The sequence below is a fragment of the Balaenoptera borealis genome, assembly GCF_965194805.1.
Source record: "Balaenoptera borealis genome assembly, chromosome: 5".
In the NCBI taxonomy this organism is placed as follows: Eukaryota; Metazoa; Chordata; class Mammalia; order Artiodactyla; family Balaenopteridae; genus Balaenoptera; species Balaenoptera borealis.
The window spans coordinates 80,117,735-80,124,315 of NC_138862.1; the positions used below are offsets into that span (position 1 = coordinate 80,117,735).

Below are 6,581 nucleotides of genomic sequence, written 5' to 3' on the forward strand. Positions count from 1 at the left end.
GGACAGTACGGAGGCATCTGCCTCAACTCACGCATTCCTCAGCCTTGGTGTCTTTGGAGACTTTCTGCTGTCTGCTGTGTGATGGACAGACATCTATAGACTCAGAAACTTTATGCATTGATACGAGCCAAGCCCATCTCCATCCCTGCAGAAGTGTTCTTTGTCCCAAGAACTCTGTGTTGGAAGTCAGCCACCTCCTCCTGTGTGACCTGGGACAACCATGACCTCTCTGGGTCCCCTTCCCAACCACCCGTGAGGGGATTGGATTAACTAGATTGTTTATGATTCCATAATTCAGACATAAGTTCACCCTAGCTTACTTTGACACCCCGTTTCATTTTCTCAGAAAACCTCAAGAGCCAAGTTTGATTGATGAGAACTAAGAATGGTGAGGACAAGTGTGGTCCTGGCCACCGGGGCAGAGGAGAAAGTCCTCACTCCCCTGTCCCCGTTCCTGGGTGGCAGTGGCAGCGGGGTGGGGACATGAGGCAGAGCCTTTGCTGCGCCCTCGGGCCTCTGGCTGGACAGTGGTGTCCCTTGGCAGTGCCTCTGCAGCAGGCTCCAAGCACGTGCTGGGAAGCCTGCAGGAGCTGACCACCCAAAGCCCCAGAGAGAGCCTCAGAAAGTCACACCGCCCTCTGCCAGCCACATGGCCTTGCAACTCAGGTTTCTTTTGAAAATGACTTTAAAGGACTTGCCAGCTCGAGGCCTCAGCTCACCCTGCTCTTTGAAAAGGGAGAAAATGATCCCTCTGATCCCACAGAAACTTGGCAGAAGAACTTACAAAAGAGACAGCTTCAGGAATGACAATTCACAGGCCCGAGGGAGGCTGGCCCCAGGGCCGATTTGCTCCCCAAGGGCCTCTGAGATTGTTTACGTATCATTACTGTTTAATAGAGGGGCTGGGGAAGACAGTGTGGGTGGCATTCAAGTTCAAACAAAAGGAAAGATCAAAGAGTAACTGCAGCCAATTGACAATCAATAATAAGTAAAAGGCAAACATCTCTAAGCAGATAAGCTAGGGCAAAGGGAATATAAAATTTTTATTACAAAAGCGTGACATGAACCCAACTTTTCACAAATGAATAACTTACAAAACAGGGTGCATGATGTTTTTCTCTATGTTGTGGGGTTTCTAGAGGAAAGGTTTCTAAGGACCAGAGTGGTGGTTGGAGGGTGGACCTGGAGAGGGGGGTCCGTTAGAATCAATTTAGGAGCTGGAAGGGATGGGGGATGGTAAGGATTACCTAGCTCAAATCTGTCCTCAACCCATGAAGAGACTGAGATAAGAAACCAGGGTGGGGGCTTTCCGTCCTAGAACCATGGCCCAGTTTGTCCGTAACCTCGCGGAGAAGGCCCCGGCGCTGGTCAGCGCTGCTGTGACTTACTCGAAGCCTCGACTGGCCACATTTTGGCACTATGCCAAGGTTGAGCTGGTTCCTCCAACCCCTGCTGAGATCCCTACAGCTATTCAGAGCTTGAAAAAAATTATCAATAGTGCTCAAACTGGTAGCTTCAAACAGCGCACAGTTAAGGAAGCTCTACTGAATGGTTTGGTGGCTACTGAGGTGTGGATGTGGTTTTATGTTGGCGAGATCATAGGCAAGCGTGGCATCATTGGCTATAATGTTTGAAGACCAATCTTTGCTTTGTTATTTGGGTGTTCTTGGACCATGTGTGAGCAGACTGCTATTTGAATAAAATAAGACAATGCGTCAAAATCAGTGTTTCTCTGTCAAGCACTACGTGGAAGGTCACAATTTCTCTTGATATCAAGTTGGGTTGTCCTTTGTTTTAATACATTAATACAGCTCTAAATGCATGTCTTTGCTTAGCCTGCAATTGGAAAGGATAGATATGAATACACCAACCTGGTGCATGTATATATGAGGATAGCATTTTACTTTGAAGGCTTGAAATAAATGATATTTAAGCTTAATTTTAGAAAAGTTGGGGAAAGGCTTTGAGAAAACAAGAACTTGTTCCAGTAGGAGAAAAATAATACCATGTGCCAAACATGGTATATACTAGTTAAATCACCTAATATAAAGAATACAATTTGGTCTGTTTTTCTTTGCTAAAATCAGAGAAAGACCCCTTTGGCAACAGCTGTGTCTGTAAATGTAGGGTACTTTTTGTCAACTTGAATATTGCTTCCCCAAAAGAGACCAGCCAGGTGATATTCTGTGTGTCTTTGTAACATCTTTAACACTAGGACAGAGAATGAAAGAAATGACCTATGTTTTTAATCTAATTTTGGTATGTTATTAATCTGTCTTTTTTTTTTTTTAAGGACCTATCTTTACAAAAATAAAATATCCTATAGATACTTAACAGGATTATAGTTTAGTATCGTCCATGGGTCAAAATAGTATATTATGTCCTGAAATAAATACAAGTGATTGGTATCAAAAAAAAAAAAAGAAACTAGGGTGCACTGGGGCAGAGAGTGGAGGGCAGTCCCCTGCCCCTGACCCCACCCTGAGGGAAGGAAGCACAGTCACAAATGTTCCCATTTTAGAAATAAGAAAACTGAGGCAGGGACTTGTCCAAGGTCACACAGCTAAGAAGTGGCCAACTGATCTGAGTTCACACAACTGCTTGTTGGTAGAACTTCAATCATTTCCTTTTCTTGGGAAAAATGAGCTATTTCCTTTGGAACCTGGGTTCCCATTCCTCTGTCTGTCACTCACAGTAGTATATTTATTAAATGTGGTAATAACATCTTGCATTTGTGAGGTGCTTATGATTTTCAAAACACCTTGGTATCAATGATCACATTCAATCTCACAACCACTCCTCAGAGTAGAGGTGACAGAGGGATGGAAACCTCAGAAACTCCGCAACAGCAGCAGTGCCAGGAGTTACAATGGAACCAGGGGCCCATAATAACATGAAACTACACCTGTACACAGAATTTTCTGAAAGAAACTGCCTTGTCCCCAGCCCTGGAGGAAGAGTCAGACCTTGGGCAGCCACATTTCATACCATGTGACCGCCCTCCCTCACCCCTGATTTGTCTAAGGATGGACACTGGATCCCACAGGCAGGCCTGTAGCCTATCACAGCAGGTGAAGTGCTGCCTGAGAGGGGGCGCTGATGAGCTGGGCCATAAGATCCTGTGTCCTGGGGATTTGTAGTGAAACATGAAAATGACCAGCCAGTCCAGTGTTTCTCGAATTTCGGTCCTTTGTGATCCACCTTCATGATTTTGCTGTAACATCATACCTTGAATATTTATGCACTATTTTTCTTTAAATCGACTCACTTTTAAGATATGGTTCTCCCCATATAAATAAAAATAGAGTTAGTATTCAAAATAAAAATGTTCACTCATATGCCTTCTAGAAATTGTCTCGTATTCTACCAGAGACATGCTTTGCAAAACACTAAGAGAAATGGGATAAGGAAGAGAAGGAGAATGATGCAGAGAGAAGCTGACCCTCTGGAGAGAAGCTGGGTTTCATTAATGGCACCACAGTGAGGTCCCTGGAGAAGGCTTGCAACTAGAATGCCCTTCCAGTACCACATTCTAGGAAGCTTGCCATTGATTGGGGGATTCTGGTTTCAGAATTCTAGAAGATTCCATCCCTTTTATAACCGCTTCATAATAAGGTCTCTGCCTCTACTTCTATATCACCCACCGTACTTGGTCTGGTCTGTGTGAGTCCCTGCTTCCTGGAACTGAAAGAGCACAATTTACACAGGTATCCAGTTGAGGTGTCAGCCATCAGGAAGGTCCTTCAGCACTCTTAGATTGTGTTCAGGCTGAGGCATGCTGTGATCCCTCCCAGGGAAGACACAAAGAGTGGTCTATCCAACATACTGCAACCACATGGAAAGACCGTGTTCCTCCTAGCCTTCAAAGCAGTGGCAGGAGGCTTCTAAAAGGCACGCAGCAGCCCAGCCCTTGGTGGGTGCACAGGACATAGTATCCAGGGCCACGCACCTTCATTGAAGGAGGAGAAAGCCTCAGCGTCACTAAGGAAGTGGCTTCTAGAAAGGCAGGCACTGAAGCAGGAGGGTCTTGGAGTCTAGGAAGGGCACTCAGTGGGGCTTGGAGCCCTTGGAAAGCTATCTTACCCCTAAGCCCCTGGGGTCTTGCCCTTTTATTAAATGATTCTGACTCATGTAACCCCAAGGGACTGGCTTCTCAGTACATTTAAGAGATGAGTTTCCTGGGTCTCTCCTCCCTTTTGTACTTCGAACAGGCAGGTTGGTTAAATATCAAGCATGCTTAGAATCAGAATCACGGAATAGCATGACTGAAGGGGCCTTAGTGATTACGATCCCAGTCTACAGGTGCAGAAGCCATGGGAAAGGCGACATGCCTAAGGTCACACCCAGAATTTTTATCAAAGAGGTCCTGACTCCCAGGTGGTTTGTAACATGGTCGTAGCCTCCAGGGAGTGTGCGGTCACTCTGGGAAGACAAAACATGGACAAATATGGAAGTAAAATCACAAAGAGCCACAAAGAGACATACCATTGTGGCTACAAGATGATGTTCTTGAGGATTCGGGGGCTTTGAGCAGGGGGACCTCAGATGGCAAACTGCTCTTTCAGGGCAGCACAGGGGTAGCTGGCCTGCGGAGCTGGGGGCTGGGCGGAAGCACTCCCAGGGCTGGCAAGCATCTCCCTCCTTTCTGTGGGACTGCAGTGCCTCCTTCTGTCTGAAAAGAGCTCTCCTCCTCAATGTCACCAATAGGAGCCATTTCTGGAGGTGGTTAAGTGTGCTAGGGCTGCCTTAACAAAGTACCGCAAACTGAGTGGCCAGGACAACAGAAGTGTGTTGTCCCACCATTCTGGAGGTTAGGAGTCTGAGATCAAGGTGTTGGCAGGGTTGGTTTCTTTTGAGGGCTGTTGCAGCATCTTATTCCAGTCCTCTCCTTTAGCTTCCGGTGGTTTCCTGGCCATCCTTGGGACTCCTTCGCTTGCAGAAGTGTCACCTTGATCTCTGTCTTCATCTTTACCCGGTGTTCTCCCTATGTGTGTGTCTCTGTGTCCACATTTCCCCTTTTTATATGGATACCAATCAAATGGGAGTAGGCCCACCCTAATAACCTCATCTTAACTAATTATATCTGCACGACCCTATTTCCAGATCAGGTCACATTCTGAGGTCCTGGGGGTTAGGATTTCAACATAAGAATTGGGGGGGGAGGGACATATTTCAGCCCAGGACAAGAATTGTCTGTGGGAGGGGGTTGGTGAGATGCTCTCAGGAGTGGCACCACCCTCACCTCTGCTTTGAGCCTTCTCCCGGCTGTCTAAGGTGAAGGGAACTGAGATTTGGAGGGACTTCTTGACTCCGGGCACTGGGCTTTGTACCGTGGTCTCAGTCATGTCACAAAAAACCACTGGTGGCGGGGGGCTTACTTGACCTCTTCAAGACGAAGAGGCCAGGTCATTTGGCTGAGGTCGGGCAGAGCCTCTTCTGTTTTCCCTCTAACCAGCTGTGTCTCTCTTATCAATGCGAGGTGGTGGTGGTGGGGTCTCACCTCAGAGGAGCGCTAGGGGACCAACTAACTGTGCTCAGTGAGCAACCACACTTCCGTTATGGAGAAGGAAGAAAAATCTAGAGCCATGTAGGTCTCTATGGAATAGGGATCACCAAGAATGTGTATACAGACCATTACAGGTTTGATAAAAGCCCCGTAACAGGAACAGGAGGCTATTATAGTTAATGGTATTTTGAAACGTCCTGGAGTGTTCGCACTGACCCTGGTGGTGACCTAACCCGGCTCTCTGCCATAGACAGCGTGTAATCGTACTGCTGCCTGCCCCCCAGCGACACTCATGCAGCCAGAGGGGAGAATCTCCACTCTAAACCAGCCCCTTCGTCATATATAAAAGGAAGCCAAGTGACATTAAGCAAAGATTCTAGAAGGACTCGGACACGGCTCTCCCAATACCCAAGTCAGTGTTCTTTCCACTAAAATCACTGCCATGATTTTCTATTTCCACAGACCTGAGCACAGCCCCTAAATGATTGCCTGCTTCATATACCTTCCTATATCAAATCACTTCTTCATTGTGACCCTTGGAGAGTGAAACTTGGGCCAAGAATTATAAAAAGGAGGAACTCAGCGTCATAGAATGAAGGATTTTCGCAGAGTTGTCTAAGGATGGAATGGGCTCTGGGCAGGCTCCTGGGCGCATCCCTGAGATGATTAAGCAGAAGCTGCACGATGAGTTGCAGTGATGTTGACTTGTGGGGAGAGTTGGTCTAAATGACTCTAAGGTGCCTTTCAAGCTTGAGAGTTTTCTAAGGTCCTATTCCATTTAGAAATTGGTTTTGATCACGGGAAGAGTCAGGAGTATGGGTCTGCTATGAATTTCAAGAGAGAAGGGCATGATCACATGAGTCTGGGGTCATTTTGTGTAGGTAGGACAGCTCCTGTACCCCTGAACTTATTCCAGGGGCGGCTTGTGTCCATCTCGTTTTTCTTGGGGGTTCACACACATCGTTTGCTGAGAGTGGGACTTCACCTCATCTCCCTCTATTCCTACCTGGTGCTCCCTATCTTCCAGGCTCATAGATAAATGCATCATTTCCCTAACATACCAGGCTTCAGTGTC

The 6,581-nt window shown here is 46.8% G+C and overlaps 1 pseudogene across 1 annotated transcript; it reads left to right on the forward strand.

The window, feature by feature from the left end:
* The first annotated feature begins 1,267 nt into the window (after positions 1-1,267).
* LOC309629373 (ATP synthase subunit g, mitochondrial pseudogene) lies at positions 1,268-2,427 on the forward strand (annotated as a pseudogene). Its single transcript has one exon. The product of its transcript is annotated as an ATP synthase subunit g, mitochondrial pseudogene (transcript).
* The last annotated feature ends 4,154 nt before the right edge of the window (positions 2,428-6,581 follow it).